Genomic DNA, 12,718 nt, shown 5'->3' with positions numbered 1-12,718 from the left:
GCTAATGATATGCTAAGGCTGCTCAACTGCTCAGATCACCTGAGGCAGGCACTCTGATCAGTAGGTTAGCTTGCTGCTGAGGTCTAGTCAATCAGGATTGAGCAAGACGGTCTGGACATGCCCCAGAGCCCTCCCACAGTCCCTCCCCAGCTGGCCAACCTCTGATGTCCCTCCCTGAATCTGATCATGCACCAATGGGGTCCCTTAGCCTGGCCTGTGCTCTCTTGCAACCTGGGACCCTTCAGGGGATGTTGGAGAGCCAGTTTTAGCCCTATGGCGGAATGACCTTCAGCTATGACATGCACTGACCACCAGGGGCAGACACTTACACAGAAGCTGCCCCCTGGTGGTCAGTGCATTCCCACAGGGGAAGTGCTGCTCAGCCAGAAGCCAGGCTCATGGCTAGCAAGTGCAGCGGCAGTGGCAGGAGCATCTCCTGCCTCTGTGGCAGTGCTAAGGATGTCTGACTGCCGGCTTAGTGGGCCTAAGCTGTCAGTCAGACATTTCCCAAGGGCTCACGGCCTGTGAGAGGGCACAGGCTGGGCTGAGGGCCCCACTCCTCCTAGTGCACAAATTTTATGCACCGGGCCTCTAGTTGATTAAAAAAGTTATATAGGTTTAAGTGTACAGTCTATAATACATCATCGTATATTGGTTGTGTTCACCACGTCAAATCTCCTTCTGTTGCCATATATTTGACTTCTTTTGCCCTTTAGTACCTCCCTCCACCTACCTTTCCCTTTGGCAACCACCCTGTTGTTGTCTGTGTCTGAGTTTTTGTTTTTTGTTCATTTGTTGTTTCTAATGTTATATTCCAGATGAGTGAAATAATACAGTTCTTGACTTTTTATACCTGACTTATTTTGCTCATGTAGTCTTGGTTATAGTTCTGACAAGAACATGTTACTGAGGAATAAAACAAAGTTGCTTTTTTTGAGGCATAACCTCAAAACTCAACCAGAGATGTCATAGAGTTTAGGGTTTATAGTTCCAGTGGTCACTTCTTTTTTCTCTTAATTATATGTGCTAGGTCAATTAACATTGCTAAATGTCATTACATGCCTCTAGTCCCGTTCAGTATGTAATCTCATTCTATCCTCACAAGGGTTCTGATGTTCATCTCACATGAGATATGACTTCAGGAAGCATCCAAAGTCAAATTACTATTGAGGAGTATAGTTGGGATTTGAACCCATATTTACCCCAATGCAAACACAGGCATTTTTTCCCCATTCTAATGAATCTTATTTTCCACAAAATGAGAGTAAAATTATATATATATCAGAAAATTATATATATATATAATTTTATATATAATTATATAATTATATATATATCAATATATATAATTTTATATATAATTATGTAATTATATATATATAATTTTCTCTGTTTTAAGAGCATTCTTATGAGGTTGTATCTAAAGTGAACTTTTTTTTTTCATGAGTTTGAAAATTATATCCAGTTGGAAAAGCTATGAAATCTTTTAAAACCCTAAACTACCCCCCAAATTATCTCAACTGCCTTCTCAGAATCATTCAAGAGAGAAAGAGCAATACTGTTGTAATACAAACAGAAAATGAAAATGAAGCCATGAATTGAGATCATGGTTCTCTGAGATGGTCTTCCTATGGTGAGAATGAAGACTATGGTTAAGAGGAGCCATTGGGGCCCTGAGGGAATAAGAACCAGGTGGGTCATGGAGGGAAGAGAGAGGAGATTCTGAGATGCTCGCCTGAAGACTGGAGTGGCTTGAACAGAACCTGAGAGACTCTCTGGGAGAAAAACTTAGAAGTTGCTGATTTGCATAGAATAGTTATCTAAGGACTTATTGTTGATGTGAGAAATGACTTGAAATTCGCAAAAAGGTTGGAATTCATTTATTCATTATTTAATAAACATTAATTTTTGAGTTTTGTGTACAAGACTGTTTTGTTCTTGTGCTCCAAATGATTCAAAGAAAAATAAGGGGTACCTTTTTCTTTCTTTCTTTTCTTCTTTCTTTCTTTCTTTCTTTCTTTCTTTCTTTCTTTCTTTTTTTTTAGGGTTTGATATATTAAGTATCTAACAATGATGATAAAATGGTACCTTTAAAATGCTTGGAAACATATTTTTATTAAAAAAAAGAAATGTCATTAATTTTGTGTGCCAAGGGGTTTATTATTGAATAAGTTCAATTGAATTTAGCTTTTATGGAAAGAGTCAACCAATTCTTTTGTTTTTCTGTTTTCTTTTTTTATGGAAATTTCCATTCCAGTCATTCTGATTGGAATTCATTTGTCAGGTTTATACTCTGTCTTATCTACCAAATCTTCTCCAGCTCCATGGTGACAGACAACACAGTGAGGGAAAACATTTTGGGCTCAAATTTGGGAACACTGGCCTCATATAAATTCACTCTACGCATAGTTCTAGATTTTAGAGTGCACATTGTCATTGGAAAAAATGTAACTCTTATGTTTTTGGCCCCTAATACAGTTAATCAAAATGTCATGATAAAAAATGATTTGACATCTAAAGAATATTTTCAGTTTTTAACTGTCTGATTTTTAAAAATTAAACATCGTGATAGGTTGTGGGCAAGAAACCTGAAAATAGCCCTGGCGAGGTGGCTCAGTTAATTGGAGCATTGTTCCATACCAAGAGGTTGTGTGTTTGATACACAATCAGGGTGGTTGGGGCACATAAGAGAGGCAACTATGCCTCTCTCTCTTCCTTTTGCCCTCTAAAAATAAATTAAAAATCATATTTTCAGTGAGAATTATAAAAAGAGAAATCTAAAAACAAAGTTTGTTAGGGAAAGTTTGAAAACTATTATTTAAAATATTATTTGTTTTGTTTCCCTTTATTTTTAATTTAAAAACTTTTTGGCTTACCAGTGAACTTTATTTATTTCTTCTCCAGTATTATTGAGGTATAATTGACATGTAACATTGTATAAGTTTAAGGTGTACAACATAATGATTTGATTTACACATATATAGTGAAATTATTACCAAATGTAGTAAACATCCATCACCTTTGTTTTTCATTTATGCAGGAGACAAGGATAAAATTGTAAAATCAAGTTCCACATATTTTTAGTGATAAGCATAAAATAAATGCTTTCCAATTAGTTAGATGAATTAATGCACATACTATAATTCTTAAAATAGTGCTTCATATATGGTAAACACTCATAATAGATAGTTACTATTACTATAACATTTATATTATTACAGAAAATATTTGTTATTTTATTTTAATTTCCATAAATTATAATATTCCTATTATGCCAGGAGCTGTGCTGGCTTATTACAGTTTACTTTGTAAATGTTCTCTTTGTTCAAAGAACATGAAATCTCAGGATGCTCAGGTTTTAGTGCCTGGGACTAAATGTAATTCTAAAATTTCTATTGAATTTTATTATCACCATTTCAACATGGGGATGGAGAAAGAATGCATTTGAAGTTCAAGTTTATTTAGATTCTCAACCCATGTTCAGCCAGTAATCACTCTTCGTGTATCCCCTATCTGCTAGGATTTGGGTGTACAGAGCTTATGGTTCTGTATTTAGGTGATTTATAATATAAGCAGAGGAGACAAATGTATAAACAAATACAATGCATGTAATTGGGGTAAGCATTAGAGTAGGGTGCTAGTCTATGGCCATACCACCCTGAACGCGCCCGATCTCATCTAGTGTAGGGTGCTAGCTGTCTGCTATGGAAGCCAGAGTAGAGATCAGTCTGAGGAGAAAGTGTCTCCAGTGGAGATGGCATTTGATCAAGGATGAATAGACTTCTTCATCTGTAAACAGTTGGGCAGGAATTCTTTATGCTCCAAACTTCCATGATTTTAATTCTCTAGATCCCCCTTGGTCAATAATGAGGGGCATTGGCATTTTGCATTTTGATTTTTGCAGACCTTATCTGCACTAGTCTAAGCCTCGCAATCCACAGCAGAAGCATCAGTTGACTGTTCAGCTGTTCTGCTGTCTTGCCAAATAGCTGAGCGTTTAGATTTCAGGACGAAGAATTCACACAACTGGCTGCATGTTTCACTTTTCATCAGGATATTTTGGCATCAGGTAGAGAATAACCATGGATGGATTTCAGGAATTTGAGTGATTTGGATTCAGTATAGAGAAAATAATAGCTTAGATTCTGATTTGAAGTGAAGCTCAATTATTCTGAGCCAAAAAAATAGTCCTTCTTCTTCCAAGTGGTCTAAGATGCTCATTAGCTCTGGCTTTGGTCCTGGGGTATTTTTGTAATGAAGTCTGCTGGAAGTTTGCAGGACAGATGGAGTTGCCATCCTTCATGGGGCTGTAGAGGAGAACAGAGCTGAGTTAGAGATGGGAAGGAATAAAAAATTCTATGAAGAGAAAGGACCAAATGTCACCTCAGTGATTATATCATTGGGCCAAGTTCTGCCTCAAGAGTTGTATGGTAATTGTTATCTATGTTTTTTAGTAAGCCTTTTTGAAGTAAAATGCACACATTTTATAAGTGTAAAGTTCTCCGAGTTTTGACAAATTTCTGCACCCAAGAAACCAATGCATAATTGAGATATAGAATACAATTCTTAGCCAAAAGCTCTGAATATGTTCACAGACCTTCTCCATCTTACACCCCAAAATGAACCATTAATATGCTTTAAATCACTATAGATTAGATTTGTCTTCTCTAGAATTTCATATAAGTAGAAGCTTACAGTATACTCCTCTGTGTTTGCCTTCTATCACTCAGCATGTTTTTGAGATTCATCTATATTGTTGAGTATATCAGTAGTTCTTTCCTTTTAATTGCTGATTAGTATTTCTTTCTATGCAATTTGCCCACAATTTGCCCACTTACCTGTTCATAAATTTGGGCTATTTCCAATTTTGGGCACTTATGACTGAAATTGCTGCAAACATTCATTTATGTCTTGGTGTGAACATATATTTTCATTTCTTTTGGGTAAGTACTTAGGAGTGAAATTGCTGGGTCATATGTGATAATGATATGTTGTAATTTTATAAAAAATTCCAAACTGTTTTCCAAAATGGCTATATTATTTTGTATCTCCACTAGCAATGTTTAAGGTTTCCAGTTACTCTGCATCTTTGCTAACTTAAATTTTAGCTTTTCAGCCCGGCCCATGTGGCTCAGTGGTTGAGCTTTATCTGTCGAACCAGGAGGTCAAGGTTAAATGGTTTGATGGTTTGATATGGGCTTGATCCCCAGTGTGGGGTTTGCAGGAGGCGGCTAATTGATGTTTCTCTCTCATCATTGATGTTTCTGTTTCTCTCTCCCTCTCCCTTCCTCTCTGAAATTAATAAAAAATATTAAAAAAATTTTTTTTTGCTTTTCAAGTAGGTATGTAGTGATTTTACATTATTGTTTTAATATGTGTTTCCCTGATGATTAATAATTTTGACAACTTTTTCTTGAGGACTGGTTCCTATCTTTCCTGCAGTGGCTTTGAAGTTTTTACATGGCACCCATGTGGTTCAGTGAATAGGCCTTTGGACTTCTATGGTGAGTGAACTGGGTTTTGCCTATGCTAATTTTGAAAACAAGGTTCCATGGTTAAAGAAAAATTTGAAAACCATTGGCTTAAAGGAAAATTGGAAAGGAGATAAATTTGACTTTTGGTGTTTGCATTTATTTTTTTCTTTATGAGCTTATACAGTAAGTAGGAAAGTTCTGGGCCCTCTGGGTAGTATAAGACTAGAACTAAGGCTCTGAATTCCAGGAAGCCTAATAGTGGAGAGAAACATGTCCAGGGTCTGGAGTCACAGAGATATGAATATGTATCCAGATTCAACCATTTGCTAGCTCTGCAAACTTGAACACATATATCATCTCTCTTGAGTCAATAGTTTCATCAGCTATAAAATAATACAGCTATTATAGTAATGTTAGAATGGAATTAATAATATCTAACCAACAAGTTATTTTGAGGATAAAATGAGAGAATAAATGCAAAGTATCTAGAAGTGTGTCCAGCACCTCCTCCCATTGAACACAGTTTGTCAATATCAAATTAAAAATGTTTTTTAAACACTTTTTTCTTTTTTCCTATCCCTAAATTGCTTTATTTCTCTTCATTATTTTAAGATCTCAGGATTCTTCACTGTGGTACCCCATCCTTCCCATTCTTCAGAGGATCTAGACAGATTAATTTTTCTTCAATTCCAACATTAATCTATTTGTATTCTCCTCTCATAGAGTTCTGCTCAATGTGTCAGTAGCCAGTCTAATAAAACATAATTTATATTAAGGTGGTTATCATTGATAATGTTTCAAAGTTTTAATAGATATGTAATCTAAGAGTAAACCGACCGAGTAAGATCAGGGAAAAATGAGTAACGGGAGAACTTGAGGCCTGTGGAAGGCTAATTAGGGTAGGTACTGTTTTTGGTATGGTTGACCTTTCCCAGAACCCCACAAATCACATTACATAAATTGTTTTCTCCAGGGAGTTTGCCTGCATTTGGATATTTTCAATTAGTTGATTCTTTTCAAAAAATTCCCCCCTGTTTTATGAGGTCTTTCCCATTATCCTCTAGCAGGACTGAGCCATATGAATGACTTTACAAGCCAAGCAATGGTTCTTCGATAAGTGCCTTGTTTTTCTCCAAATTTGTGGTTTTTTCATGCTCCAATACTTGTTGCTTGCTTGTGATTTAGTGGCATATTTCATAAAGATTTAAGACGTCTAATAAAGCTGTAATTATCTGTAGTTGTAGCAAAACCCTGACTGAGGAGGCAGACCTAATATAGGTCCTCTGGATTATACTTTGAGAAACCATCTAGTATTTAGGCCAACAAATTTTTAAAAGGTAATTTAGATGATAATTAGCTCTAAAACAAAGATGTATCATTATAGAATAATACAATATTAAGAACGGAAGGGTCTTTGGTACTAATTAGTCTGACCCCAAGTCTAGTTTTTAGATACATTATTGTAAAAAGCAATTTCTTGATGAAATTCAATCTGTTTCATTGGTCATGATGTTGACCTAAATATCACCACTGCTAACCATATTCGGAGATAGATGATTCATTGATTTCTTGGATGCCACTTTTCATAATTAAATTCACAAGCCCTGATTCTGGTTATTGCTAGTCTGTTTAGTTTTCGCTCACCTTATTTTTCTATTGCTTTGGGAGCCAGAGAGCTCTGCAGAATATTAACATTATGCAAATAAAATGTTACCCACAATAAATCTCAGGTCCTAAAGTGAGCTGGCTTCTTCCTTGCCAAATTATTTTTAGGGACAAGTAAACAAACAACTAAAAAAATGTTTGTAGCTAATGAGATAGCTGTTCATGAATGGCTTCTTACTTTGAAACTCTATCCACTTTACAAACAACAACAAAAAATGTTTTTCTAGATTACTAAAAAGTATTGCCTCCAAACAGGGTAGCTGGACTGATATACTTCCAAGTTATCCCAATTGAATATTCCTGGAAAACTCAGCTCTCTTCTGAGAATGAAAAGTTATAAGGGAAAGAAATAGAGTTTGGCACTATCTGCTCTTAGTTGCCGCACCAGGCCACTTTTTGTGGACCACCCTAAAGAATCTTTGAAATATTAAAATGCCTTCCTAAAATGCTATACACCTCCACCCATGGAACACGATTGGTCAATATCAAATCCTTATTGGAAAAAGAGAAGGAAACTTAGAAGAGCACAGCAATGGGCCAGATATGATGACTTGGAACTAGATAGCAGGAGCAGTGTTGGGAAAGAGAAAGATTTAACGTCCAAGTGCTGGGAGTGTGGAAAGGGAATAAAATTTTTAAGAAAATTTAAAAATCATTTTTTTCAATACTCAGAAACAATAAAAGAGGAATTGCAACTGTGGACATATATCCAATTTGGATTCCCTGTGCATTCTGGCTAACACTATCTGCCAGGAGTCCCTCTAATTCATCTTGCTCCTCATTGGCCTCATGTGGTTGGTGGTCGTCGTACTGTTGAGTTAAGCTCAAGGTGTGTTTTAGAGGCTGCTATTTCCCATGGGGAGGGGATACATGCTATTTGTTTCATATTGTGTGAAATGATAAAGAACCCTGGGGGAAGGAGGTTCTGTGAAGGCAGGCACTTTAATATGGAGCCAATCATGAAAAATAGGTAATCAGGATATGAGAAAATTTACTGGAAAGAACCACCACTACATTAGCTTATAAAGTAACATCAAGCATTGCTATCATGTAGTACAAAGAGATATAAGTACAAAATATTTTTAAAAGCCCCTAACCTTAGAGAGACTAAATTGTAACAATTTTTTTGCAGGGTGGGGGTGGGGGGTCTGGGATTATAAAGTATTGAGTATTGCTTACAAAACTTCAGGAGGCCTGGCTGAAAGAATAAAGATTTTCTTTTGGGATTTGCGTTGACCTTTACTTTTTTTGTTTGTTTTAAGGAAAAGACTAAAGGGCTGGTTAAAACTCACGTTGCTGGGGCCCACTTTCCAAGTTTATGATTCAGTAGTCCTGGAGCAGGGTCTGAGAACTTGCATTTCTAAAAAAGTCCCAAGATAATGCTGATGCCGCTGAGTATGGACCACACTTTGAGAACCAGTTGTTGGCCAATTCCATCATTTCAGAGAAGCAAAACTCACAAAGGCTCATTATATTATCCTAATGATACAACTAGAGTTACATGGTTAGGTCTGGTCAAACCAGGACTAAGCCTCTGGATGCCAACTCTGTAAGCACTCAGAAGACAAGATAGCTCTAGAGAAAACAACAAAAACAAAAAACAGTTTTAAAACCAGAGATCTTTGACTTCTAATCTGATCCTTAGGATTCAAATGTATGGTAACCAATAGCAATAATATATATTAGGCCAGCCAATGTGTTCAATAGAAAAGGAGAGTGAATTTAGTCTAAGGCAAGCGCTAGTGTAGAGTTACGGGAGGGTCTTAGGAGCAGTAATTCTTTGTGAGTTATATTTTTAAGAATAATTTGCTTATTTTATTTATTGGCTGTCTCCCCAATGAGGATGTAAGTTCCCAAGTGGCATGTATCTATTTTCCTTGCAGCATCTCCAGCTTACTGTGCCTGATACATAGTGAGAAATCAATATTTGTTGAATGGGCTCAACATCAATATAGGAACATTTTCCCTTTTGAGAATGGGTGGTGTTGGTGATAAAGTAAACTCGACCTTCTTATCATGACCAAGAGTTTTGTTCCAGACTGGATATACATTTGGCAAAATCCTACCAACTTCCGCAAGACTCCCAAACCAAAAGTTAATAGCATGTCTATGCGAGGGGTAACCAACCTGTTAGTTCTATCTCCAGGAGTGGATTTTAAAACCATTTTAAATAATAATAAACATTCACTGAGCTCTTATTACCCTCCCCGGGCTGATGCAAACTGTCTAAAACTTACCTTAATTTAAAAGTTCTTGTGAATAAAAGTGATCGGAGGGTTATAGCAGGGATGACAATGAAATGTCAGGAAGAAAATCCAACATGAAGAGAAGTATATATAAAATCAGGAGCCTGAAAAACACAAAATAGCTTTGTGATGTTTCCTTTGAAGTCCAGCAGCTAAGAGTTCAGAGCAGAATTCTTTTTTAAAAAAAATAGTATATAACCTATCTGTCTATTGAGTAAAAAATTTAGGCACTTTTTCTCTCTGAATTTGAAAGGGAGAGAGAGAGAGAGAGAGAGAGAGAGAGAGAGAGAGAGAGAGAGAGAGAGAAAGAGAAAGAGAGAGAGAGAGTCCAAAAGATCATATAGACTTGAGTAAGAAAGTTTCTTAAACTTTTAAAAAATATATGTTTTTATTGATTTCAGAGAGGAAGGGAGAGGAAGAGAGAGATAGAAACATCAATGATGAGAGAAAATCATTAATTGGCTGCCTCTTGCATGCCCCACATTGAGGATTAAGCCTGTAACCCAGGCATGTGCCCTGACAGAGAATAGAACGGTGACTTCCTGATTCATAGGTTGAACTGAATCAGCAATCTGGCTGGGCCCAAGTGCTGTTCTTATCCCAGTCAGCATTTCTTTTGAAGTTCCCTCTCCCCCATTGTGTGATTTCTTTATCTCTGTGCTTTATGTAATACTGAGCTGCCCAGATTTGTTGATGCCTTGCAACTGCTCATTAAAAATGGTTGGTGGATGGGCACAGACAATATGGTGCTGAAGCCCGGGGGTGGGGTAGGGGGTCTGGGGAAGACTGGAGGGGATCAATGAGGGGAATAAAGGGACATATGTAATAAAAAATTTTTCAACAATAAAAAATTATGTTAAAAATGGTGAGTGGAGTTCCTCTTCTTACAGGATGATATGCTGTGGATTTTAAGGAATTTGCTTGTTAATTGCTATTGCGTGTACTGATAAATTAGTATAAATTTGAAAAAAATTATGCTGCATAATAAATAATCTCCACAACTTGTATCTTATATAATATGCAAATTGATTCTAGTGGTGGAAATACCGAAAATGACCGGTCACAATGAGTGCACTGACCACCAGGGGGCAGACGCTCAACGCAGGAGCTGCAAAGTGGGCTGAGGGCTGTCAGTGCAGTGGCGGTGGTAGGAGCCTCTCCTGCCTCCTTGGCAGTGCCAAGGATGTCCAACTGTGGCTTAGACCCCTAGGCCTAAGCCACAGTTGGACATCCCCTAGGGATACTGGGTTGCCAAAGGGATGTCTGATTGCCAGCTTAGGCCCAATTCCCTGGGGAGTGGGCCTAAGCTGGTAGGTGGATATCCCCCCATGTGTCCTGAACTGCGAGAGGGCACAGGCTGGACTGAGGGACCCGCCTGAGTGTACAAATTTTCATGCAATGAGCCTCTAGTGTTTGTAATAATGGTATGTCCTTCATATAGGTTATTGGGAAGTTTAAATATATTAATACATGTAAATTGCTTAAACCAATGACTGGCATCTTAAGTCCTTTGTGAGAATCTTAAGTCCTTTGTCAATAAATAAAAAAGGAATATATTTAAGATTACATGTATTAATCTTAAATATATAATATTAATTCATATAAATTGCTTAGACCAATGACTAGCATCTTAAGTCCCAGTGGTTCTCACTTACACTATCAAGTTTCTGTGTTGCTTTGGAATTGTTTTCATTTTCTATTTCTACTTTACAACCTACCCCAAAACTTTGTGGCTTAAACAAACAATAACAATGTCTTACTTCTCATATTTCTGCAATTTGGTCCGGGTTCTTCAGGATGGTTCTTCTTGTGAGTCTGCTGGGCTAGAATGTGTAAGATGGCTTCTTTACTCCCAAGCCTGGTACATTATTTGAGATGGCCGAGAGAACTGGGAGCTGGTCGGGCATCTCTCTCTCTCCCTCTTTTTCTTTCATTCTTGCTCTTGCTCTTGCTAGTTTGGGCTACCTCATAACATGGTGGTTTCAGAGCAGTTGGATTTTTTTAGATGGTGACTGCTTCTCATAGAGAGAGAACAGAAGCTACCTGCCCTCTTAAGCCCTGAGCTTGGGTATCCCAGAATAATATCACTTCTACCATATTGGTCAAAAGCTAGTCACAGAGCTAGACCAGTTGGAAGGAGAGGGTACATGGCATTAACTTCTAGATGAGTGGATCCACATACATACAGAAAGGGAAACAAATGATGGAGCCACCTTTAGAGACTATCTACCACAAGAATATTCTTGAATGATTTCAAGAATGTGTATTTTATTTTTCAGTTAGACTGTACTCACCTTGAATCCTGGGACAATGCATTTTCTCTATCTTCTATACTCCTACCAAGTGCTCTGTAAATACCATGCACTCAACAAATAGATATTGGTAAGCTGATATTAGTACAAAAAGTCCAAGGTTGAGCAAATGTGGAAAGAATAATTGATCTTGTTAAATGGGAAAGAAACCAGAAAAGAGGAAAAATAGATGGAAATTCTATTAGAGGAAACATGAATTTCTATGCTGTGTCTTGATTTCTAGGGGATAATACATACCTTCAAATTTTTCTTCCTTTCCTTATTTCTTCCTTTTTATTTTTTTGTTAGATAACTGATCTCCAGTTGCAGAGAAATCAGGGGATGAGCTCATGGGGCTGTGCCACCTCTGTATGTGTTACCATAGTGACGGGAGGAGCTCATTCCTATAGCCTCAGCCTGCAGGCATTTCTAAAAACCCAAGGCCTCTTGTGTTTTTCATCAATTCTGGATGCTAGCACTTGATAGCTACACAGCCTCTTTCTTGAATTGTATTTCAAAGATTAATGGTTTGTGAAAGATCATTCAAGGTTTAGATTTCCATCAAGAGACTCATAAAATAAGCATGTAAAATAGAGCTGTGGAAACAGAGCATGGTTCCTGAGGATTTTACAATATGAATCTAAAGCTGTTTACATCCGAATCTTTATAAATTGGGAACTAAAATGGTCCATTTTTAACATCAGAATGTATACAACCTTTGGGCCCAGAGTTAACAATGCCCCATAGGCATATATTTTTTTCTAGACAGCTCTTTACCTAATCTCTGGTACGCACCCATGGGTCATGAATGTTGAAAAGGCAAGAGGCGTAATGGGAGGGAATAGTTCCAGCTCTAACTTGTGATTGGGAGTTGTCAGATATTGGGTTGCAAAGGCCTTTGCTTCATCTCAGAAGTTTTGCTTGTCTAGGTTTTCCCAGGAGAATATATGTATATATATTCTTGTGGGTTTCAATCTTACCCAATTATATGCACCTGAACTCACTCTCTCTCTCTCTCTCTCTCTCTCTCTCTCTCTCTCTC

This window comes from Pipistrellus hanaki (genome assembly GCF_964339955.1).
Source record: "Pipistrellus hanaki genome assembly, chromosome: 8".
Taxonomy (NCBI): domain Eukaryota; kingdom Metazoa; phylum Chordata; class Mammalia; order Chiroptera; family Vespertilionidae; genus Pipistrellus; species Pipistrellus hanaki.
Note: the sequence above shows the minus strand (reverse complement) of the source record.